The following is a 26,454-nucleotide window of genomic DNA, read 5'->3' on the forward strand; positions in this document are numbered from 1 at the left end:
TTTTCCTGCATATCCACCCCTGCCCCAGGGGCTGTGATGGAGTTGGCAAATGCCTTTCAGGTCAAGTCCGGCTCTGGCAACCTCACAGGAACAAGGGAATTCACAAAATCGGGAAAGGAAATGGTGGCCGAGAGCATTGCACAGATGAAGAAGAGAGGAAGAGGTGGGGAGCCCCACTGAGTGGAGTACCTAGCCTGGGGGTAGCCTCGTGCTAGGAGCTTCCATTACCCTGCTCTCTTCGGGGATGAATGAAACTCCCTGCTGATCTGAGGGGTGGGTGTGGGGAGGGCACCCTGCCTCTGAGGCAGCCCAGCTCACTCAGAGCACCCCCTGTGGAAAGACTGCCTGCACTTGGAGCTGAGATCTGCCTTTCTTGGTCCATGCTAAGGACTTCCGTGCTCATGCTGCCCTTGGAAGCCACAGGACATAGGATACCACCATGTCTTTGCAATGCATCTCAGAGTTAACCAAGCCCATCTGATCCTCAGAGGTCCCTAGAAGGCTGGGCCGGGTGGTGGTGGGGGGGGGGTGGAGGGAGGGGGGGGGGTGGAGGGAGGGGGGGGGATGGGCGGTCAGCAGTTTTCTCCCAGGGTTTCAGATAGGCAGGGGGGAGCCTTTAGGTGCTGCTGGAGCTTGTGGTAGAAGTTGAGAGCACGAGCTCTGGAGTCTGCTCGCTTGGGTTCACCGCCCAGCGCTCATTGCCAGTGTGACGCTGGACAAGCTCCTTGACCTTGCTAAGCCTGGGCCTCCTCTTCTGTAAGATGGCCTGATGATATTACCTACTGGAAAGGGCCCGGTAAGGACTAAGTAAAGTGCTTAGCATTTAGCTTGCGGGAACTTCCCTTCTGCTATTGAGGAGGCAGAGAAGAAAAAGATGGGAGTTAAGGGACTTCCCCAAAGCCATGAAATAGTGGCACCAGATGGAGAACTCAGATGTTCATTCTCATGCTCAATCCAATAGTCTTCCCATTACATTTAATATCGGACATTCCTAGGCTCCCCAGAGGCTGAAACTCTCCAGTCCCGCTCACTTTGGCAGGGCCTGGCTGTGTGCACACAGTAGGAGGTCACCACCACGGATGTGGTCAGGGAGTGCCCTCCCTCCCCTGACTCCCTGAAGCCTGAAATGACTGTGTTAACAATTCCAATCTCGGAGTCAGGCACTGCCCTTTCCCCTTCTGCATTTTTTCAAATGCAAACACCCTGGTGGGGTGGGAGGCCTGGAAGAGAACCCACCTGGGCTGGGAGCCCCTCACAGTCCCATCCCCACAGATGCCAGCTCCCCACTCATCCCAAACACCATGCAAATCAGTTGCTCCAGCTTCCCAGGTGAAGAGAGAAAAGCCCAAGAGGTGAAGCAACCTGCCCTGGGCCACACAGACTTCCAGTTATGAGACACATAAGCACTACATGGAACAGGGATCTGAACCATGTGTTTTAAAAAATGTAACTGGAGTTGTTGAACGTTTTTACACATCAAGTGGGAGGTGGGTAGAAGCCATCCTGAATGAATTTGCGTTGGCTCTAGACGTGGAGCCCCAGGAAGGAGTGCTGGCTCCTTTGGATAGGCTAAGGGAAGGTCGGGAAAGTGCGTGTATAAACATGAAGCAGAGGCTCCTGGGTGCATTGGCACCTTGCTATTTCCCCTTTTGGATCATTGCAAAAAGAATCACCTGGAAGTTAACCCAAAATTCCAACACACCTGCATGAATATGAGCAGTCTTTTCTTAGAGGGTCCACAGCTATCAACAGACTACTATTCTGTCTCTCTCACATGGAACTCTGATTCCAGTGTCTGTTCTCATGACCTCTAGGGTCCAGTCCCCAACCTGACGCTACTTCTAGCTCCTAAGAGGAGGGGGGATGAACAGTTCTGGAGGGCTTCCCATGTGTGGGGCAGCTTATAGCTTGTTTTGTCCTGTTTTGTTTGTTCTCTCTGTTCCACATCAACCCAGACAGGAAACTTAATCCCTTCCTCAGTTTCCTGCTAAATCTTACATCATGTGATTCTCCCCACACCACCACGTGATGGACTCTTTCGCCCTTAGTTGTACAGCTGATGAACCCAGAGGGGTTAAGTAAGTTGCCGAGAGGATATCTATCTATTAGGTGGAGACTCAACTAGCTCTTTCCCCCCAGGCACCGAGGCCTCCAAGATTGCAGGCAGCATCTAACACCCGAGGGGGCCTTCCTCAGATTCTTTCAGGATGTCACAACTGCAGGCACTGGGGGCCGGGCAGGCCATAAATCCAGCCTCTCCAGAAACAAGCTTCATTCACCAGGGTGGGGAGGACATTGGGGAGGAATGGGAGGTGACGACGGGGGCTGTCCAATGAAGCAGGCGGAGCAGCTTTTCAGAGAATCTGGGATGGGAATGAGCAAATGGTGCAGGCAGCCTATTAGTTCAGGCATTCCAGCTGTTTTCCAGAGGGTAAGGCTGACCTGCCATGGACTTCTGGAATGCAGCCACATGAGTATCCAGGCAGGGAACCTACAGCATAGGGTTGGAAGTAGACAAGAGTGTCCCATGAGGGTCAAATGCTGAGGGGTTACAGGTTGGATTAGGCCCCGGGAAGATCACTGAAAAGGTGGCATGCCTGGTGGTGAGGAGAGAAGATTTCTGAAGCCAAACCGCCTGGACCCTGTCCCTAGCTCTCCCATTTGTTAGCTGTGTGACTTTGGCAAGTTACTTAAATTCTGTGTCTCATGCTTCTCACCCAGGATACTAATAAAATCTAACTCATGCATTTGTTGTGAAGATGAAGTAAACAAGGATGAGAAAGCAGTCCCTGATATCTTGAGGTGGCTGGCCATTAGAAGTAAGACCTTGGTGTTGTTAGGTGCTGGCTGGGCACCTGCAGCTGGGCTGTGAAGCTCTCCGCTGAACACAAATTATCTCACAAATGAGACAAAGAAAAAAGAGATTATTTTATAATTTCTTCTAAGCACATACAAAAATGGGCACCACACAGCCCTAGCCTATTTGGCTCAGTGGACAGAGCGTTGGCCTGCAGACTGAAGGGTCCCAGGTTCAATTCCGGTCAAGGGCACATGCCCAGGTTGTGGGCTCAATCCCCAGTGTGGGGCTTGCAGGAAGAAGCCGATCAATGATTCTCTCTCATCATTGGTGTTTCTATCTCCCTCTACCTGCTCCCTTTCTCTCTGAAATCAATAAAAAAATATTTTTTTTTAAAATGGGCACCACGCAAATCACAAAAACACCAAACATGCCCCTCTCCCAGCTAATATGATTGCTGGGCCTTCACTAGTTACTTCTGTAGCTTCTGTCTTCTCTCCTTGGAGAGAAGAGTCATTAAGAAATCCAATCATAGAATTACACTTGCTTTATGAATGTGCCCAATGCAGAGCAAACACTTGCTTCCTTGAACTCCACCAAAATCACCTACCTCAAGCTCACATCCTATAAGTCCCTGTTAACAACTGCTAGTGAGATACCCTGTGGTCCTCTATGATGTGCATTCTCCCTCAGTCATCACAACACTGTTCAACTACAGAGGTGTTCCTGGTGGTCTAGGGCAGGAGGGCATGGGCATATGTTGATAACTGGAAAGCACCGCAGAGCAATTCCTGACACAGGGTAAGCACCATGTCAGTGATGACCTCATCATTACCAGGTAGGTTACCAAGGCAGACTCAGAGACAGGGAGATTGGAGAGGAAGAGCTATAGAATGGAGGCCAAGTGAAATAGTGGGCTGACAGCCAGGACACCTCAATTTAAGTCCCGACCAACTATTCAAAATAGTAACAAACACTTTACTGTGCACTTCAACAGTGCCAGACACAGAGCTGAATGTCTGACGTGGAGAATCTCACTGATTTATTGTGGTGCCAAGGGCAAGTTGCTTAACTTCTCTGAGCCTCAGTTTCTTCATCTGTTGAGAATGGGGAAAATAAAAATACTCACTGTACAGATTTGTCATGAGGCTCCAATGAGGACATGAATGTGTTGTAGGCCACAGATTTTATTAAAATGTGACTCAAATGGGCAAAGTCTATTGATGGATGAAGAGATAAAGAAGTTGTGAGGTATAAGTACATGTATATTATATATACACTAGTGGCCCAGTGCATGGATTCATGCACATTAAAAGGAAATTAATTAGAAGATGGCCAGCAGGGTGGGACTGGGCGAGATGGGCCAGACATGCCAGACATGCCTGGGAGCCAACCTCCTGTGGTCCCTCCCTAGCATCTGTGGAATGAGCGGGGTCCCTCTGGCAGGTGGGGTCCCTGAGCCTGGCCTGCAGGGATCAGGCCGAAACTGGCTCTCCAACATCCCCCAAGGGGTCCTGGAGTGCGAGAGGGCACTCAGCAAAGTTGCTGGGTGTGGAACGCAAACGCAAGTGTGCAGTAAACCAGATTTGGGGCCGACAGTAGCCCAGCAACAACATAACCCACGACTGAAGGTGGACTCGTGTGGCCTTGCGAGGAATCGGGCTCCTGCCTCTCCGGTTTTGGGGTGCATTACCTGAGAACCGCTGCTGCCAAGTCACTGCAGCTCAACAGCTCCTGCGTTGAGTGTCTGCCCCCTAGTGGTCAGTGCATGTCATAATGACCAGTTGGATGGTAGGAGGGACACTTAGAATATTAGCCTTTTATATAGAGAAATAGTATATGTATATATATACAATGGAATATTATTCAGCAATAAAAATGAGGAAACAAACACCAAACATAGAAAAAGACATACAATTTGTGGTTACCAGAGGTGGGGATAGATGGAGGGGAAATTGAAGGAAGGTGGTTAAAAGGTACACACTTGAAGTTATAAAATAAATAATCACTAGAAATGTAATGCACAACATGATGGCTGTAGTTAACACTGCTGTATGATATATGTGAAAGTTATTAAGAGAGAAACACCTAAGAGTTCTCATCACAAGGAAAAAATGTTTTCCTTTTCTTTTCATTGTATCTATATGAGAAGATGGATGTTAACTAAACTCATTGTGGTAATCATTTCACAACATATGTAAATTGAACCTTCATGCTATACACCTTAGATTTATTCAGTGGTGCATGTCAATTATTTCTCAATAAAACTGGAAAAAATGGATAAAGTCTAGGTTATAGTCAAAAGGCTGTCGAGTTACTCCAACTTGAACCCAAGGTTGCCCAAGGACAGTGATAGACTGATTACATAGGGTATCAGCTGCTCAACATTGGTCCTGGTGATCAATTTTTTGGATCTGACTGAAAGAAAAGGCAACAGAAGCAAAAATAGGGAAGTGGGGCTAGTCCCCCAGTGTGGCTCAGTGATTGAGCATCAACCTATGAACCAGGAGGTCACAGTTCAATTCTCGGTCAGGGTACATGCCAGGGTTGTAGGCTTGATTCCCAGTAGAGGGTGTGCAGGAGGCAGCTGATCAATGATTCTCCTCATCATTGATGTTTCTATCTCTCTCTTCCTCTCTGAAATCAATATATATATTTTTTAAAAGAAATGGGGCTACATCAAACTAAAAAGCTTCTACACAGCAAAAAAAGGTAATCAATGAAATGAAACTATTGAATGAGAGGAAATAATTGCAAACTATATACCCAATAAGGAGTTAATATCCAAAATATATAAAGAACTCATACAACTCAATAGCAGGAAAACAAACAATCCAATTAAAAAATGGGCAGAGAATCTAAATAGATATTTTCCCAAAGAAGATATACAATGACCAACAGGCACCTGAAAAGATGCTTAATGTCACTAATCATCAGGGAAAGGCAAATCAAAACCACAATGAGACATCACCTCACACCTGTTAGAATAGCTATTATCAAAAAGACAAAAATAAGTGTTGGCAAGGATGTGGCAAAAAGGAAAGTTATGTGCACTGTTGGCAGTAATGTAAATTGGTACAGCCACTATAGAAAATAGTGTGAAGTTTCCTCAAAAAATAAAAAACAGAACTACCATAAGATCCAACAATTCCATTTTCTGGCATTTATCTGAAGAAAACAAAAACACTAACTAAAAGATTTATGCAACTTTATGTTCACTGCAGCATTATTTACAATATTCATATATGGAAACAACCTAATTGTCCATTGATGGATAAATGGATAAAGAAGATGATATATATATATATATATATATATATATATATATATATATATATATATATATATTGGAATATTATTCAGCTATAAAAAATAATGGAACCTTGCCATTTATTGCCGGGAGCCAGTCCATTCTTGCTGTTTCAAGGGACCTGGCATATATGGCATACTGTTCTTAATATGTTTGCTCACCTTCTTGGCACTATGTGTTTTAACCAAGGTCACCTCTCTGAGAAAGGTTGTTTCCCCAGGTAGGGATTTTCCCCTGAAGTTAGAGAGGGAATAAAACCCCTTAACTAAGTGCCAGGCGGGTAATTAATCACTTTAACTATGAACAATCATGCTTAAGCTACATAATCTTTACTCCCTGGAATGGAGATAAGAAACGCCCTAACCTTTGGAATAGAGATTGATAGGATTGGAATCAACTGGTATAAATACAGATGTAACAAGACAACAGGACACAGAACCTAGAGACAGAACCTAGACACAGAACCTACACAGAACCTAGAGACAGAAGAACTTTGCTGGAGAGAACATGGCAAAAGATCCTGGACAGAAACTGGAGACAGAACCTAGAGACAGAACCTAGCGAGAGAACATGGCAAAAGATCCTGGACAGAAACTGGCAACAGAACCTAGTGAGAGAACCTGGCTGGAGAACCTAGAGACAGAACCTGGCTACAGAACCTGGATAGAACATGGCAAGAGAACCTGACTAGAACCTGGTGACTGAACCTGGCTGGAGAACCTAGCGAGGGAATATGGCTACAGAACCTGGCTGGAGAACCTGGCGAACCTGGCTGGAGAACATGAACACAGAACCTGGCTGGAGATACTAACCAGAACTTCGCTGGAGATCCTGACCAGAACTTGGCTAGAGAACCCAACCATGCTGATCAACTGAACTCTGCCTCTGAGTCTTTCCCTCTTTGCTGACTCTATCCACACCTTTGGGGACCCCTGGACCTGCTGGGGTGGGACCCCAGCAATTTATGACAACATGTATGGTGCTTGAGGACACTATGCTAAGTGAAATAAGTTAGACAAAGACAACCACCATATGATCTTACACGTGGAGTCTAAAAACCAAAAACCAAATCTGTAATACTGTTAACAATAAAAATATATATTAAAACAAACCAACAAAATATCCTATCAAGCTGTCTTTAAAAGTGGCTGTACCATTTGCAATCCCAGAAGAAATAAACACGAGTCATATTAAAGCAACAACAAAAAAAGCAAGCTCATAGATACAGATAATAGATTGGTTGTTGCCAGAGAAGGGATGTGGGGGATGGATGAAATGGTCTAAAGGTACAAACTTCTAATTTTAAAATAAATAAGTCATGGACACTATAGTTTATGATACTGTATTTCGGCAATTTCCAACCTTTTACATCTCATGGCACATACTAGTATGAACTAATTACTAACATTCTATGGCACACCAAAGAAATATATGTTTTGCTAATCTGACAAAAATAGGTATACTTTTTATTCATTAACATTGAACTCTATTGTCATGTTGGCTGTTGTCACTTTTTATTTAATAATCTAAGGGAAAAGAGGTCAGTGTCTCTGACTAAATAGTCAGGTACTATGTGTTTTAAAAATTCTTGAGGCACACCGGTTGCAAATTGCTGCTATATTGCATCTTTTAAAGTTGCAAAGAGAGTAAATCTTAAAAGTCTTCATCACAAGAACAACATAACATTTTTTATAAATATGTATGCTTCATGCATGGTGACTGGATTTATTGTGGTGATCATTTTGCCCTGTATACAAATTTCAAATTATTGTTGCACACCTGAAACTAATACAATCTTCTAAGTCAATGATACGACCTCAGTTTTTTGAAAGTAAGACTCCTTAAATTCCTGCATCATTTTAGATGCAGACAGGACTTATAGATGCTCTACAACAAGGTAAAAATGCATCTGCCAGGAGCCACTTCAATGCCTCAAGTTTTCATGCAGCCCCTTTTCCAGGGGGACCAGAAATGAAGAACAGCCTGTGGCTCTATGTCATTTATTAACATAAGCAAGATACTTATTTGAAAGCCAGTTTCTCAGACAAAATGGAAATAAAGTTTATTCCTACCCCATATATTTGGGGTGGGGATCAAATAAAAAAGTGCATTTGCGTCTGTGTTGTAGGTTATGAAGGGGACATTAAGTGGCGCTCTGAGGCTGCCTCCCACAGAGTGGTCTCTCACTTGGGGACCCAATTGTCTGCTCGCTGAGGGCTGAGTTCCTGGCCATTGGCTATGGAACTGTTCATGTGTCTTTTTGTGAAATAACCGCTCTCCTGTAAAGCCCATGCACTGGGGGCGGTGCATTGGGCTGACGTAAAACAGGTTTATTTCTATCTTACCTAATGGTCGGAAGGAAAGTAGTCTGGGCTAATGGGTGGCTTCACTCCATAAGACACCCCAGGTTTATTCCAGCTTGTTTCTGGGACATCCTCATTTCTGGCTGAGGCTGACCTACTGTCTGGTCAATTTCCAGCCCGCAGGGAAGGAAAGAGCAAGTCCAGCTTAAGAGACATTGTCCTCAAGGTGGTGACCTGGAGGTCCCATGGATCATTTACCCTTGGTCACATCCCACACCTCATGAAAGGATAAAAATTATAATCTCTGGCTGGGAGACCCTGTGCCCAGATTCAATTTGGGAGTTTTGTTATTCTAAGTTCAAGATCAGGACTAGCAGAAGCAAGGAAAACATCGGGGAAATGAATTCTGATCAATTCATTCATCGGGTCACTAAGCCTGAGCCCATGTCTGTATTGAACAAATATCTGTGTGAAAAACAGAGAGAGGAAGTTCATTCAGATGTTTAAATACCCAATTCAAAAAATCAAATACCAGTGTTTCCTACTTTTTTCAGTTTTCCTCTAGATCTTGGCACTGGGCAGACAGAGCCTTGACCACTACATGAACACTCACATATACCCACACACATACAGGCAGGTGTGTGTGTGTGTATGTGTGTGTGTGTGTGTGCACGCGCACACATCTATGTACATATGCACATAGAGATTTACTCTAGCATGGATCCTAACCTTGTACTAGAGGAATATAAGACATACCAAATGACCTCCCTCTTTTTAGCAGGATCATGGCATCATTGGAGAAAGAAAAGTCTTAGGAACCAGAGATCTAGGTCCAAATGCAGCCTGTGTCATTGATACATGCTGTAACTCTGGGCAAGTTACTCAATTTCTTTTGACTTCTGCTTCCACATTTGTAAAATGAGTATGATATTACCTTTCCTGAAATAATATTTTGAAATTAAATAAAATGCCCTACTGACTTACCTGACATAATGTTTTAGGAATAGTTGGTACATAATAAATATTAACTGTTATTATTATTAGGCAACTGAGGCCTGCCACAAGTTAATGATAGACCAGGAATTTTCCATCCCCCATCTTCATCTAAAGCAAGATCATTTAAAAATGTGTACTGTGCTCAGGTATGCTAGTACTTATTTCCTTTTCAAAAATTTAAGATTAAAAAAAGATAAATTGTTTATTAAAGTATAACTAACATACATACAGAAAAGTACATAAATCATAAGTGCATATAACTCACTCATTTTTTAAAAACTGGAATCAGCCCATATTATCAGATCAAAAACCTAAACATGACCAGCACCCTAGCAGCCCCCCTCATGACTTCCTTTGAAAGTAACTACTGTCTTATATTATAGACTAATTGTGCCTTTAAGTAATTTATACAAATAGAATCTCACATAGATATTCTTGCGTCTGGCTTTTTTTCACTCTGTAATGTTTGAGACATTCATCCGTATAGTTGTGTATTGTAGCTTGCTCCATCATTCTCATTGCTGTATGGTGTTTCAGTGAATATGCTAAAATTCATTGATTCTTTCTACTGTTGATGGACATCGGAATGGTTCCTGGATTTTGGCTATTATCAATAATGCTGCTACAAACATTCCTGTATGTGTCTTTGGTGAATGCATTTCTGTTGAGTACATATTTCTGAGTGGAATTTCTGGGTGTGGGGATTTGTACATGCTCACCTTTTGTAGATATTCTCATGCAGTTTTACAAAGTGGTTGATATAACCCTTACTTTTAATTGGTAGGAACTTGAAGGGCTTTGATAATTCTGTCTGCTCCCAATTTCTCTGTCACTGGCCCCATACTTCTTAGAATTCAGGAATTTTAGTCCTATTCTTTGGCCTGAGGAGGTAATAGAGAGCTTCATGGAAGAGGTGGCATTTCAGCTGGGTCTTGAGAGATGAGTAGGAGATGATGGGAAAAGGCTATATGCCAAGAGTAAAGAATACCAAAAACAAAGGCATAATGATAATGCCTTTGGTAGGAATGCCAAAGGTAGGAATAATGATAATACATATAGAGACACACAGAGACATGTACATATAATGTGGCTAGGGAAATGTACACAAAGGAAAGAACTGGCTGATGGGTAAATAAAATGGGTTTGGGCACACAGATATCAGACAGATACCAGGCCTAAGATCTCTGTAATGCCACAGGAAGCTAGAGGAGGCTAGATCATCATTTGTAAAGTGAGTGGGAACTCCTGTTAGACTGCTTGGATAATATCCGCCTCAAGGTTACTAATAGTTAAATTGTGAGTGCATCTTTACACAAAGCAAAAAATTAGATCGGCAAACGATATAAGGTTATGCAACTTATTGAATAAAAGAATGAGAAATGCCACTGATCCGTAACAATGGCCATAAACTGAGGGTGAGATCTGGAGCTGTTTAAAGATGGGAGGACTCCTGGAAAAAACAGCAGGCCCTGAGGCTCTTGGTTTCCAGAAAGAGCCAAGAATTTCAGAGCTGGGAGTGGCCTGAAGATTATTTACTCTAACTTCGCAGTTTACTTAGGAGGAAACTGAGGCCAGGTAGGAGACGTGCCCAGTTCTTCTAGAACAGAGCTCCTTCAAGACACTGCAGCCAAGAGCCGGCTCCGAGAGTGGAGAGTGCTGTGGAACTCACCAGGTGTAAAACATGGCTGTTACGAGTTCAGTTGTGTCCTCAAATTGATAATTTGAAATCCTAACCTCTAGTACCTCAGATAATGGCCTTATTTGCAGTTAGGGTCAGTGCAGACATAATTAATTAAGTTGAAGTCATATTAGAGTGGGTCCTAAATCCACTAGATGTGCTTATTAAAGGGGGAAATGTTGACATACACCCAGGGAGAATGCCATGTGATCACAAAGGCAGCGATTGGAGTGATGTGTCTACGAGCCAAGGCAATCCAAAAATTGCCAGAAAACCACTAGAAGCTGGGACAGAGGCATGGAGCAGTCTCTCTCACAGCCATGGGAAAGGACCAACCCTGTGGACACCTTGATCTTGGACTTCTAGCCTCCAGAACTGTGAGGCGTATTCCTGTTGTTTGAGCCACTATGTTTGTGGTACTTCATATGGAAGCTCTAGGAAACCAAGACAACAGCTGAAAGAAAGGTTTCACAGCAGTCACAGGAAGTAGGCCATACGAAAGCAGGCACAATGCATTCATCAACTAATAAAGCCATCCATTATTTCAAACACTGAGTGTATATGCTACATCTCATTTGGCCCTGGAGCACATACATGCAGAACTAGAATAAAACTCTCCCTGCCTTTGAAAATCTCAAAGTGTGGTCCTGTTGGGCTCATAACAGAAATAAATGTTGTGGAGCCCCAAAGCAATGAGATAGGCAAAGGTTTGGATGCAGAAGGTGACATCTGAGCCAGGTTTTAAAGGATGAGCGAATTTGCTTGCTGGTTGCTTAATGGTGCTGATTATTTCTACCTCTGGAGCGAGCCTCCTAAAATCTCCTTCCTGATCCACACAGCTATCAAAGAGGCAAATTCAAATGTGCTAAGTTTTTTCAAACCAGCATTTCAAACAAACAGCTTCAACAACCCAGGCCAGTTGTCTCAATCCCCTGGCCTAGTTGGCCTGCCATTCATTAGAAAAACAGGAACAGAGATGCTGACCTCTGGCTGCTTGGGCCCAAGTCCCCTTGGAGCTCCAGGCTCGTGCAAGAACTGGCTTCAGAAGTTCACTCCAGTGGGGGGTCTTCCTATCTTGGCTGCCCAGACCTCTCTGCAATGCTAAGAAGTCAGATCATGTTATTTTTGTATAAAAACAACAACAAAAATAACCTTTTCTTTCCAAAAATCCCACACATGGGAAGCCAAGCCTTCAGCAGGTCATTAATATGTTGACGTTTTGAAGAACTTCGCTTCCAGGCCCTGAAACAGGAGCCAGATCTGCTGGCCTGGGCCTTGAGCTCTCTTGGCTCTCTCGTATTAAGGACCCCCAGGCTCCCAAATTTGAGCTCCCGGCAGCCACTGCTCTGAGTAATGCTGCAAAGAAACACAGCAAAAACAGAGTCAATCACAGCTGGAGCCACATCTGCCTCTGTAGAATGATGTCAAGTGTGCTAGGGGGAAGGCAAGGGGCATATCCTGACTCTAATTACCTCCCAACTGGTAGGCCACGCTCCCTAAAATTCCATTAATGTGATGCAACCTATTTCTTTAGTTTTATGAGGTAGAACAGTGGGATGGGAGAGGGCCTACATGCACAGCAGCAGTCCTTGCTTGCTGATTACATTGGAAAGCTTTGGGCAGGGCATGCATGGTCATTTGTCCCATGTCCTAGAGCTCCCTTAGAGTATTGCATCAGGTCCCATTCACAAAGGTTCTTACCTGTCTGAACCCTCCAAGCATTTGTTTTTGTAACCTTTTGCTCAACTTTTCCATGCAATAGTTTTGACCACCACCTACCTGGGTGGACATATTTCAAAATTTCCACCTCCAGTTCATGCCTTTCTCTTGAAGCTTTTACCTCTCCTAACTGCCTTTCCCTGAGGGCATCATCTTCAAGGAACTCATCATCTTTCCTCAAAAAATGATCCCTCTCCAGGGTGCCCTTTATTGAGTTTCCCAACTCGGAAAGCTGGAAAGCATCCTTGACCCTCCCCTTTCTACCACATCAAGTGGATCTCTAAGACCTACTACTATTACCTAAAAATTTCTTATAACCTTTCCTTCATCTCCATTCTTTCTGATAATTCCCTAACTCAGGATTGCATCATCTTTGTTTAAACTACTACAACAGCTTCCAAAATGGTCTCCTTGATATCAGTTCAACTCCCAGCCTCCCAGTACATACTCCACTTAGCAATAAAAGTGTCTTTAATAATTGTAAATCTTCACTCAGAAACTAGAAGTAGAAAGAAACAACCTTAACATAATAAAGGCCCTATATGAAAAAACCTACAGGTAACATTATGCTCAATGGTGAAAGACTGAAAGTTTTTCCTTTAAGATCAGACAAGACATGGGTGCCAGCTTTTGACACTTCTAGTCAACGTAATGGTAGAAATCCTAGCCAGAGTAATTAGGCAAGAAAAGGAAATAAAAGACATCCATAATGAAAAGGAAGATGTAAAATTTTCTCTCTTCACAGATGACATGATTTTATATATAGAAAATTCTATAGATTCCACCAACCCCCCCTCCCCCAAACTGTTAAAACTAGTACATGAATCAGCAACATTGCAGAATACAGAATTAACACATAAAATACCAGTTGCATTTCTATACACTAACAATGAACATTCTGAAAAGGAAATTAGAAAAACAATAGCATCAAAAGGAATACTTAGGAATAAACTTAATTAAGGTGTACACTGAAAACTACAAAGTATTGCTGAAAGAAGAAGATACAAACAATGGAATGAAATTCTGTGTTCATGGAAAGGAAGACATATTGTTAAGATGTCAGAACTACCCAAAACTATCTGCAGATTCAATGCAATTCCTATTAAAATCCTAATGAAGTTTTTGCAAGAATAGAAAGACCTTTTCTAAAATTCATATGAAATCTCAAGTGACCTATAACAGCCAATATATTTTTGGAAAAGAGGAACAATGTGGATGTAAGAAACGACCAAACTTGTAGAGAATTTTTATGAGTTGATTTGAGCCAAAATGATGACAATTGCCAGGGAGCAAAATCTCAATGGATTGAGAAAGTGCTCCAGAGAATGGCAGTTTTGCAGCTTATTTTATACATTAGAATCAAAGGAGGAGACTTGAGGAGGGTTACATGAAATCCATTGGTGGTAGATTAAGGGGGCGGGAGAAAGCAAAGGGGGGAAATCTCTGAGATTGAATAAAACAAGAGACACATACTTCTTTTACATTAGTGAGTGCAGGATAGTTCTTTTACAACACATAGAGATGATATTTGGTGAACAAGATAACAATGAGGGGTTCTGTGCTCTGGTGTGGTGGTTGTGCCCTAAGGGGTCTGGCAAAGAAGATTACAGGAAAAGAAGGTATGTTATCTTTGATGTAAAAGACAACAGACTGGTTTACTTAAGGTAAAGATTGATCTTTGTCCAGAAAGCTACAGGCTTAGGATGTGACTACCCACCATGACCTGCTTTAGTTAGGAATTTTTGTGGTCAGACCATCTGTGTGGCTACTGGCTATCTCAGAGTTTGAAGGACAGGCCATGTTGCCTCCCCTGAGCTTGTCAGGTTTAGCATGTGGCTCCTTTTTAGTCTAAAACAAAGTTGGAGGTTTCACACTTCTTGTAAAGCTATGGTAATCAAAACAGTGAGGTACCAGCATAAAGACAGACATATAGACCAATGGAGCAGAATGAAAGTGCAGAAAAAGCCCTTGTATGCATGTATGTATGCATGTATGTATGTATGTACTAGATGCATGTATTTTTGACAAAATGATTTTCAACAAGGATGCCCAGACCCTTCAATGGGGGAAAAGACCACTTTTTTCTACAAATGGTGTTTCGAAAACTGGATATCCATGTGAAAATAAAGTTTGACCTTTACCTTATATCATATACAAAAATTAACTCAAAATATATCAAAGATCCAAACATAGGAGCTAAAACTATAACACTTTCAGAAGTTTAAATACATTTAATTTATATAAAATCTTTTATTGATGTTTTCTACTATAGGCATGGTAGCAAGCACTTCACACATGTTATCTCCACACTTGACAGGAATTCCATTTGACAAAAGGGGAAACTAAAACCAGAGAAAATGAGAAATTTGCTTAAGATTAGTCTGATCTTAAGCTGATCCTGGGCCAATGAGGACTCTTCTCGAAGTCAGACCCTCTGGCCAACTCAAAGCCAAGCCCTATAAAGAGTGCAGGCTTTACAATCAGACAGATGAAAGCTGTGAACTTGGACATGATTTTTAACCTTTCTGTTGACTCAATTTCCTCATCTTTAACACAGAGATGATAATACCTGACCTTTTGCAAGCCACAGGTGGTGAGGACTATTTAAAAGAAATGGCACAAGAAGGAAGATCTATGACTAAGTCTTTAGGCTCTCTAGGCCATGGACATGTTAACAGATAGACATTCACAACAAAGTCAGATGATGAGCTGTTTGGAGAGGTGACACCCATTTTAAGGATGGGAGGAAATGGAAATGAAAGAGAGAAAAAAAAATAAATAAAAATAAGGGTGAACTCTGTTTCTAAGAAACTGGTGTGAGAAAAGATTTTAGAAACTCATTTGTCTCATTTATTGATGGTAAATGAATTGTAAATATGTATATCATGCCAATTATCATTAAAAACAATTCTGAGTGATTTGAATGGCAGGGTGATACAGTAGAGAGAGAGAGTTCCAATTCTGATTTCACAGCTTCATATCCATGGTTACATTTGGACGGGTCATGTAAGAGTTCCAAATCTCCAGACCCCCATCTGTAAACCAGAAATATGAATACCTACATGACATGCTGGGGAGAACAAAGTGAGAAATTAGAGATACATATTATTTTAAAGTTAAAATACCATTTGGGTCCAGGTTAAAGTCACTATTTTTACTAGACATGTGGCCCAAACCACTTCAGTTTTCTGGACTTATTTACTCATCTGTAAAAGAACCTATGTCATGGCACTATTAAAGGAATTCAATTAAATATTGTAGATAAATGATTAGTATTGTGTCTGGCACATATTAAGGACTCAGGCTGTGTTTATATGATAGGTACCAACATCAACAGCAGTAGAAACATTGCTTTACTGCTGGGAAGTAAAGAAAGTTAAGATCTATTGAGAATTTAAGGAAAATAATTCATAGAAATTTTTTAAAATCCAGGGTTCTCAGTCTCCTCAATTTCTCCTTACCCCAGAATCAGTAAGAAAATGGCATGCCCGAAGCAGCATGCTTCTCTATGGATTTCTTTGACTCTGTGAGGTTAGAAGGTTCTCCTCTCCTGTGATTGAACACTCCCAAGACACTGGATCATTTACTAAACTTCATTTATTTAATGACTAATCTTTTACTGCCTTCTCTCTTTTAGAGACAGCCGGCCAGTCTTGTTGCCACCCCCACCCCTCTTTACGGTCTCACCTCTTTAATCATTTGGATAATGCAGAGACACACTACAAACCCTTTTAATGGAAGGCTGATAAGTGAAGGCCATTTTTCCTCCCGTCTGCTTCTAACCTAGCGGTATTCAGATGATTTTCAATAATCTCAGCAAATCACTCATGTCATTCTCCCACAGCCACCTAGTTAATATCCGCAGTCAACAGGTTTCTTCTGGCTCTTCTGTCGGGAAAGCCTGCTACGCAAGGGCCCAGAACGCTACAGGAATGTGTCTGTTCCTGGAATTTGCACAAACTAAGCCCTCAACTTCAAGATTAACATCCTCACAAGTTAATGATAATAGCTACCATCTCTGAGCCATAATTCTGTGCCAGGCACTGTGCCAAGCATGGTATCTATACTCTCGTGTTTAATGCTCATAAAGCCTTCTAGGGAATGCTCTCATGTCTATTTTATGGATGGAGAAATGTAGGCCCAGCACGTTATTACTCAAAGTGTGGTTCTGGGAGAAACAGCGTTATCTGGGAACCTGTTTGAAATGCAAATCCAAATTCTTCAGCTCCACCACCAACCAACTGAATAAGAATCACTAAGGGGGAGTCGGGGTGGGGAAGGGGGGTCAGGAATCTGTTTTTTAACAACTCCTCTCCCCTTTCCCAGGTGATTCTGATGCGGGTTAAGTTTGCAGAGGACTAGAAAATACAAGTCACTGGCCAAATTCACAGAGCTAATAAGTGGCGGAGGGAGACTTGGAAATTAGAGTCTGGCTGACTCTTACACCAGAGTCAGAGGGTTTCTGAGATTGTTCACGACATTGTGGGATTTGAAGTAAAATTGCCTTGCGCTATGACCCTATCCAGTGTTCCATTTAATAAGATGTGCAGAGGTAGCTCAGTTCCAAGACTGGATGAATTCAGCAGTTCAATAGTACTAGTGCATCTCTCTCATTCCCTTGGTTTTCTCTTCATGGTCTGTTAGTAAGTGGGCTGTAGCAATTCCACACATTACATTTTGTTCCCCAATGCCTAGATGTCTGGGGATGTGTTGGGGATGTGGTGGGTGTGGAGGCAGAAGGAGAGAGCTTATCTCTTCTTTCATGTCTTTTATGAAAAATATTTTAGCCCCAAGAGGTACTTTCTCACAACAGACCTTCTCTTAGGCATTATTGCTCAGAATCTCGTCACATACTCATTCCTCAAGCCAATCAGGGGGAAGAAAGATGGAATAACATGACTGGGTAAGACGAGTGAAGATTCACCTCACCTGAAGCACATGAGCACCTGAATGAATATAGTGGATGAAAGTGCTACATCAGAGCAATGGGTACAAATTATGAAATGGTGAGAAGTTTGCATTCACAGGATGACATCAGATGAGAGGAATTCAAGAGAAAAAAGGAGAGTTTATTCTATAAGTAATACAGAGCCTCTAACTTTCTGAGCAGGGGAGAGGAGCATGTGAGGACAGAGTCTGTGGGTGGTGTGGTGTGCAGGAGAGATCGGTGCTAGACTCAGGGGAGGGAATGACCCGAGGCTATGGGAGAAGACCAGGGGTGCTGTAGACGTGGAGGAATTTCCCAAAGGCTTGGTCTAGGTTCGTGGAAATGCACTTGAAGGATGGGTAAAGATAAGAGTCATTTGGAAGAAAATTAGCAAGAGTGGCAGCTTGGCCCTGGGGAAATAAAGAAGAGGATGAGTCAGGGGCCAGGATGGAAAAAAGAAAAAAGTGCTAATTCTTGCAAAAGCAATTTAGGTAAGTTAAAGGAAAACTGTCAGATGCTATTTGCTATATGCTTAAATTCTTAAATTTGAGGCTTGGCTCTATGAAATAATAATAATAATGCCATTTATTGCCAGTCTGTTTTGTCTTATTGCTTTATTTATTTAAATTTATTTTAGATATATAAAATTTAAACATGTAGGGAGAATAGAATAATAAACTTCCAGGTACCAGCTTCAACATGATCAAATCTTAGCCAATCGATCCAGTTTCCTCTTTCCCTTTATTCATGCTCCCCTGACATCCCAGTCCAGGTTATATATATTTTTGAATAACAACTTTACTGAGATATAATTCACATACCATACAAATTATCTATTTAAAGCTTATAATTCAATGGTTGTTAGTATAGTCATAGAATTGCAATCATTACCATAATCAATTTTAAGACTTTTCATCACCCTGAAAAGAAAATCCATACTCTTTAGTTATCTCCCCTTGTCCCCAGATATCTCTCTCCGCAGCTATAATCAACCACTAATCCTTTTTCTGTTACTATAGATTTGTTACTGTGGACATTTCATTAAATGGAATCATACAATATGTTGTTTTTGTGACTGGCTTCTGTCATTTGTATAATGTTTCAAGCTTCATCCATCTTGTAGCATATATCAGTACTTTACTTATTTTTATTGTCAGATGACACTCCATTGTATGGAGATACTACATTTTAATTAGTCATTCATCAGATGATGGACATTGAGTTCTACTTTTCGGCTATTATGAATAATGCGACTAAGAACATTTGTGTATGAGAACATTCATGCACAAGTGAACATGTGTTTTCATTTCTTTTGGGTTTCTACCTAGGAGAGGCATTTCTGAGTCATACAGGAACTCTACACTTAACCTTCTGAGAAAATGCCAGATGGGTCTCCACAGCGGTGTACCATTTTACATCCCGCCAGCAGTGTGCATAGGATTCCAATTTCTCCACATCTCCCCAAACACCTTTTATTATTTGTTTTTAATTTAATTGTTAATTTTCTTAAGGACTTTTTTTAGAGCAGTTTTAGACTCTTAAAATTGAGAGGATAGTTTAGCTTCCTATATATCCCCTGCCCCCACATATGCATAGCATCCCCTACTGTCAACATCCTCCACCAACGTGGACTATTTGTTACCATTAATAAGCTTATATTGACACATAATAATCACCTAAAGTCTACAGTTTACATTAGGGTTCATTTTTAGTATTGTCCAAACCATGACTTTGGACAAATGTATAATGTGTCCTTGTTTTTATTTGCAGTTCCCTGATGGGTAAGGAAGGATGCTGAGCATTTTTTTCACGTGCTTATTGGACATTTGCACATCTTTTTTAGAGTATATCTATTCAGATTATTTGCCCGTTTTTACTTGAGTTACTTGTCTTTTTATTATTGAGATATAATAGTTTTTTATATTCAAGATATAAATCTCTGATCAAATATGTAATTTGTAAATATTTTCTCCCATTCTGTAGGTTGTCTCTTCTTTCTTGATGCTGTCCCTTTAAGCATAGAAGTTTTTAATTCTGATAAAGTCCAAGCTATCTATTTTTGTTGTTGTTGTTACTTGCATTTGTGATGTCATATACTCAAGAAATAGTTACTATTTAAAGATCACAAAGATTTACACCTATGCTTTTTTTTTTTAAGAGTTTCATAGTTTTAGGTGTTTGATCCATTTTGAGTTCATTTTTATAGATGGTGTGAGATAGGGGTCCCACTTCATTCTTTTGCATGTGGATATCCAGTTGTCTCAGCACCATTCATTGAAAAGAATATTCAAAAGACTGTTGAATTGTCTTAGCTCCCTTGTAGAAAATCCATTGACCATTATCCTTACTTATTTTACTTTATTTATTTTATTTTTAATATATTTTATTGATTTTTTACAGAGAGGAAGGGAGAGGGATAGAGAGTTAGAAACATCGATCAGCTGCCTCCTGCACACCCCCTACTGGGGATGTGCCCACAACCAAGATACATGCCCTTACTTATTTTAAAGAATCCAAGACATCATGTCAATTCATCCATACTGGTAAATATATCAACATGTGTCTCTAAATGTCAATGCTTTATCCATTTCATCACTGATCCTCATGACCATCAAGGTACCATTATCCACATTTAACAGAGAAGGACACTATTGCTTAGAGGGGTTGCTCAAGGTCTGGAGGCTGTTCCCTTACTCTTACTGTGGCCAGAGTTCAGTGAGGGCAGTTTGACTCAGGAAACTCTTGTCTTCAATTTCTTAAAGGTATTGTTTAACTTGTTTACTTTCTTCATTGGCACCATTACGATCTCTATTTGCCCTTCATCCAGTGCTGTACCCACCAGAAGAGATGGAAAGACAGTTCTTTAAAATCTCATAGACCTCTTCAGAACTTAGAGAAATGGGAGGTGAAAAGAACACAAATGCTAGAGGCTAGATGTAAATTGTGAATTGGCATCAATCCTAGAGGTAACCCTGTCCATTCTAAAGTGAGGAGCAGGCTGAACAATCTAAACTTTCATATTGAAACTGAAATCTTGTTTACTAGAAGGAAGACTTTAATTACCAAATCTTAGCTTTGAAAGACACCTCGGTTGTAGTTTGTCTTACTTCTTATTTCACACATATAAAAATGTCTAGTGACTTCCCCAGGGTAAGGCTAGTTAGTGGTGGAAAAGGGGGCTGGCTCAAAGGCAGGTCTCTGACTCCTATATTAGGGGATATCAGAATTTTCTGTTCCTAAAGCCTTTGGGGCATGATGTGCCAGACACCCAGCCCTCACCAAGCAAAATGTATATAGTAATCTCACGAGACTAAAAAATTACAGGAATGTGGAAAAGGGAAGAAAGATCACTAAAGATTAGGCTTTTTTTGAAACCACCCATGGGGGACAGGAATTTTCAGAGATCTATAACTTAGCAAGCAATCCAATTTCAAGGTCAGATGGGAGGAGAATCATTGATCAGCTGCCTCCTGGACGCTCCTCCCTGGGGATTGAGCCTGCAACCCAGGCATGTGCCCTTGACTGGAATCGAACCTGGGACCCATCAGTCCGCAGGCCAACACTCTATCCACCAAGCCAAACCAGCTAGGGCAGAGAGGACATGGATTTAATAGACCTGGGGTGAGGGAAAGATGTACAGCTTATGCTAGAACAGTTTAGGTCTCACCAAAGGGCAGAATCCCACCAAGCTGGGCAGCAGAGGGGTGATTACATCAACCAAAGGCATGGCCTTCAGAACTGGTGCCATCTGACCTTCCAGCCAGCCCCTTCTCCACCTCAGAGATAACAATCTTAGGATAGGTTCCCATGGCAGCTGAGCGTAGGTATTATGACAAAACTTTAGGGACACCCAGACTAAGGCTCAAATCCTGATTTCTTTATTATCTAGCTCTGCAAGTCGTTTCTACCTCTCTGAGCTTTAATTTCATCTTCTGTGCAAAGAAGAATGTTGGGAGGATTAACAAGACACTTCACGGTTCCTGTGACATCGTGGAGGCTACATTCAATCATTTTTGCACCCCTCCTTGGAAATATTCAGCTTAGAATGAATTTTGTCTCCATGCCACCTCTCCAGGTACTCTGTGGATCTCAGGATCTATACCTTGCAGTATGCATTAAACACTTAATTCTACTACTGAAAAAATTTTAGAACTAAAGAGCAGAGGCCCTGCTGAGGAACCTGAGGCCAGAGCATTCATGGCAGAGTGGACATCTGGACTCCCCATCCAGTGCTCACTGTGGTGTGGCTGGGAGGCTGGCTGCCATGATCACCTAGTTATTTCCTCTAGGTCTGACCTCCACAATGAACTGCAACACTTGCCAAACTCCTAGCCAAACAAGCAGCAGATGGCCAATTTGGAAAAAATAAAAATCATTCCTGAACAACAATAATTGGTTTCCCATTTATCACATGGACCCAACCACAGAAAGGGAGACAGGGAGAGGCAGCGGCGCTGGGAGGCAGGAGGCCCGCCTTCCCGATGTGACATGCTTTTAATTTATGGAGTCACTAACTCTGTTCCATTGGTTTTACAAATTTATTTCTTTGAGGCTCAGTTTCCTCATGTAAAATAACAATGATAATACATGCCTCATAGAGTTGTTGTGGAGTTAGAGCAAAAAGCATAGGGATGTAGCACAGGGCTTGGACCTGGTAAGTCACTGATGAATGTTAGTTATAAATTTGTTTTTAAATCATCACACAGTCCAGTATTCCCACTCTGCCACAATATATTAAGATGAATGATCGCTTTTGAAAAATATAGAATCCTATCCAACCAAAAGTTATCTTACAGATTATTTCATACAACACTTGTTTTAGAGAAGGAAATTGAGACACAAAGAGGTTAAGGGATTTGCCTGAGATCACACAGCTAGTTAATAGCAGGGCTACAATGGGAATGCCAGGATAGCATCCAACCTAATGCTCTTTCAGCATCCTATCATGCCAAGGAAGGGAAGGAGGGGTGAGGATCAGCATTTATTGAGCATCTATAAGTCACAGGAATTCTTCATGAATTGTTTCAATGAATCCTTACAGCCATAGTAGGATAAATAAAGCATTATTTTTCTTAAGAAATGAGCAAACTAGAATATAAGCTCAATGTCTTGTTCACTCCTGTATCTTCCGCAGGCAGAACAGTGCCTGGCACACAAATATTTGTCATTGAGCAAGATACAATAATTTACCAAAGCCAGATAGCTAGAGCCAGGACTGGAGACAAAAATCTGTCTGACTCCAAAACCCATGCTTTTCCTGAACTTGCCCTTGTACTTTCTCCCTGAGGGAACTAAGAGGTAGGAAGGAAAGAACAATTTATTCTTTGAGAAACTCACAAGTTCCAAGGCATTCAACTAGGCCATAGACCTATAACATCATTCACTTTTCACAACCACCAAGGATAAATGTTTTCCTTTTTTAAACAAATGATAAAATTGAGATGCAGAAAGCTTCAGGGACTCTTCCAAGGTAAGACAGTGAGTAGGAAAAACAAGGGCGCAGATTCCAGTCCCAGGCTCTCATGGAGATAAAATCACTGCTGCCTATAGAGTGGGCCTGGGAGCAGTGATGGACCAGGAACAGGACATCGGCCTGCTATATAGTGGGGGGCAAGCATAGTCCCCTCAGGTTTGCCACTGGAGTTTGGTCAGGACGCCCGGAGCTGTGGTAGCTTTCTAGGACCTAAAGCACAAAGGTAGAAAGCCAGTAAGGTAGGATGGCTGGATGCTTGGTGGCACTACTAGCTAAGTTTGATAACAAGGTGCCTTTGTTTCTTAAGCTTTCATTAGTTGGCAGTATTTTATCTGTAGGCACAAGCATTTCTGCCTGATGTGCTGTACTTCTCAGGAGGCAGAGAGCAGTAAATAGCACTTCTTGTCTATTCTGTGATGGAGGGGTAAATCTATTCACTTATGGAATTCTTGGTGTCCATATTTTTATTGGTGGGAGATAGCTGTTGGTGGAAAGAATCAGACAAGGACTGGATTTAGCTTATAGGAATGAGGTGAAAATGTTATGGGAATAAGGATGTATCTCATAGAACCTGAGTACAGGTATTTAGCTAAGCCTGGCAGTGATCTGGGACCAAGACCTCAAAAGGATTTGGCATTTCTCTCTAATAATATTGCTCTTCTTTGCTTCTTTCCCCTCCTCTCCCCTCCCCTTCCCTTCTCATTCCTTCTTCTCCCCTTCCCTTCCCTTCCCTCCCCTTTTCTCCCCTCCCCTCCTCTCCCCTCCCCTCCCCTTCCCTTCCCTTCCTTTCCCTTCCCTTCCCTTCCCTTCCCTTCCCTTCCCTTCCCTTCCCTTCCCTTCCCTTCCCTTCCCAGCACTACCAAATCCCTACTATGTATCAAGCACTGTTCCAGAGCTTTATGTGAATTTAATTATCCCAACTGTCCTATGAGGTAGGCACTATTAATTTGTTCTTTTTATTGCTAACTATTATTTATTGTGTGGATGCTACTGTGTATAGCAGTATACCTAGCAGCACAAGTAGTGCTACTATGAATATCCATGTACAAATCTTTGTGTGGATATAGACTTACTTTCATTTCAATAAACACCTAGAAGCACAATGGCTAAGTGGGATGGTAGATGTATATTTATACTTTTAAGAAACTGCCTACCAGTTTTCCCAAGTGGTTGCACCATTTTACATTCTTGCCAGCAATGTTTGAGAGTTCTAGTTGCTCCATAACCTCACCAACACTTGATTTGACCCATCTTCTCAGCTTCAGTCATTCTAGTTGTCACGTAGAGGTATTTTCACCGCAGGCTTAACTGGTGTTTCCCTGATGACTAACTATGTGAGCATCTTTTCATGTGCTTATCTGCCATCGGTTTCTCCCCTTTATTGAAATGTCTGTCTAAATCTGTTGCCCTCTTTGTTTTTAACTGGGTTGTTTACTTTAAAAAAAATCCTAACTTCCCTTTGGCATTAGCTTCCTTCTTCTCTAAGAGGACATTTCTCACAGTAGAACACAGATCAAGGAGATGAACACAGTTTATAGATGGAGCACAGGCTTAGAAATAATCAGGTATATTTGAACTTGCATTTCAGCTCTGCTACTTGATAAGTTATATCATCTTGGGCAACTCAGTGAATGCCCTTTCAGCTTAGCTCCTTTTTCTGTAAAATGGATCCGGTGAACCTTATCTCCCAGTGTTTCTATGAGGAATAAATAGAACACTTTTCTTAAACGAGGGGCATCAGAACAATAGGAATAACCGTTGTTAAGGCCATGTACGAAAAAGGAGGCTACTTAGGAGAATTTTGATTGTAAGAATTGTTAGACTTCCCTCAATGCCAGATATTCATGTAGAATAGTATCTGGAGTGGCATCTTGCATATTATTTCCTTTTTTCTTTCTTCTTCCCTCTGTAGGTATGTAATATATACAGCTTGTCACACACACATACATGTGCCCACACGCATGATACACCCGGATGCCTCCTGTGCGACTAGTCTTTCATCAGGGATTCTGGAACCTTCGGATCTAATGGCTCCTCTTCTCGGTCATCCTGTTTTTACACTGCCCTCCTCCCTTTCTGAGTTCCTCTGTATTTATGTCCTGTTCAGGTAGACAAAACAATAGGAACTTCCCTGTGAGTTATTTTTTAAAGTAATGGTAGAGAGCTTCCAGTGTCTTTGTCTGTAGGGACTTAAAGATACAGATGGTCACCAACACTGATAGGGCTTTGTTTTTCTCCATTTTGCACAAGCATAGTAGTGGCTTTATGGACTTCTACCGAGTGCGCTCTGAGTTCTCCAGGGGTCTGAGCTTGGTGGGGGAAGGGCAGGAGCAGGAGAGCAGGATGCTAACTATTGATCGCCTCTGGCTCTCCAAGAAGAAACGAACAGCTTCTAGACAGGGTTCAACCTGCCAAAAGGTTCCTCTGCGGTGCAGGAATCATTGCCTCTAGGACATGCTTCCTGAGCAGTGACATCAATGTTCCTGCTGGCTACAGAGGCTCAGGACCGAGCAGTTTAACTGTTTCATGCCTAGTCTGCATGAGCTACAAAATCCCCTGCCACAATGCTGTGCACATAATAGGAGCCTGGGAATGGTCGCTTTCTTCTTAATTCTGATTTCTATTCCCAAACAGGTGTCTGGCCATTTCTCCAAGTTCCCCTGTGGTTGATGTCACTGAGGTTCTAGACAAGTGTTATCACTACCACCCTCCCAGGGGCCACTTCAATTCCTGTGAGGCTCGTTCCCTCAGTCCTACTTGTCCTGATGAACTCAACAGTGGGCTTCGTAGAAGATGCCAAGGGCCCAGGGAACAGCCTTCCAAGTGTTTGAGGACGGAGGCCTTCCCTGAAGAACCTCTGGGATTCTCTATCCTAAGGAAATGCGACACATCTTGATGAGGCATATCTGAGACAGCCATCTCACTCATTAAGTAGAAACTGTCTGGTCCTTTTGGTGGATAAATTCATAACAATAACCCTGCAATTGATCGCAAAGGGCACACGGAAGGGGACTGGGCATTAAATCCAGAGATGCCACAGAAAGACTGGCTTAGAGTCAAATGCTAATAGCGCCGCTGATGGGCATGGACAAAGTGATTACACAGGGCGGCAAGGCCAAGTTCTGCCTTCTCCCCCCAGCTGGCAGGAACAATCATTTTGGAAAGGCTCCTTCCTACCTCCCATCCTCTGTGCTTAAAAAACTTCTGGGAATCTGAGTCCTGCCTTAAGCCTTTCCGAGCAAGATGAATTG

The sequence above is a fragment of the Myotis nattereri genome, assembly GCF_964212035.1.
Source record: "Myotis nattereri genome assembly, chromosome: 3".
Taxonomy (NCBI): Eukaryota; Metazoa; Chordata; class Mammalia; order Chiroptera; family Vespertilionidae; genus Myotis; species Myotis nattereri.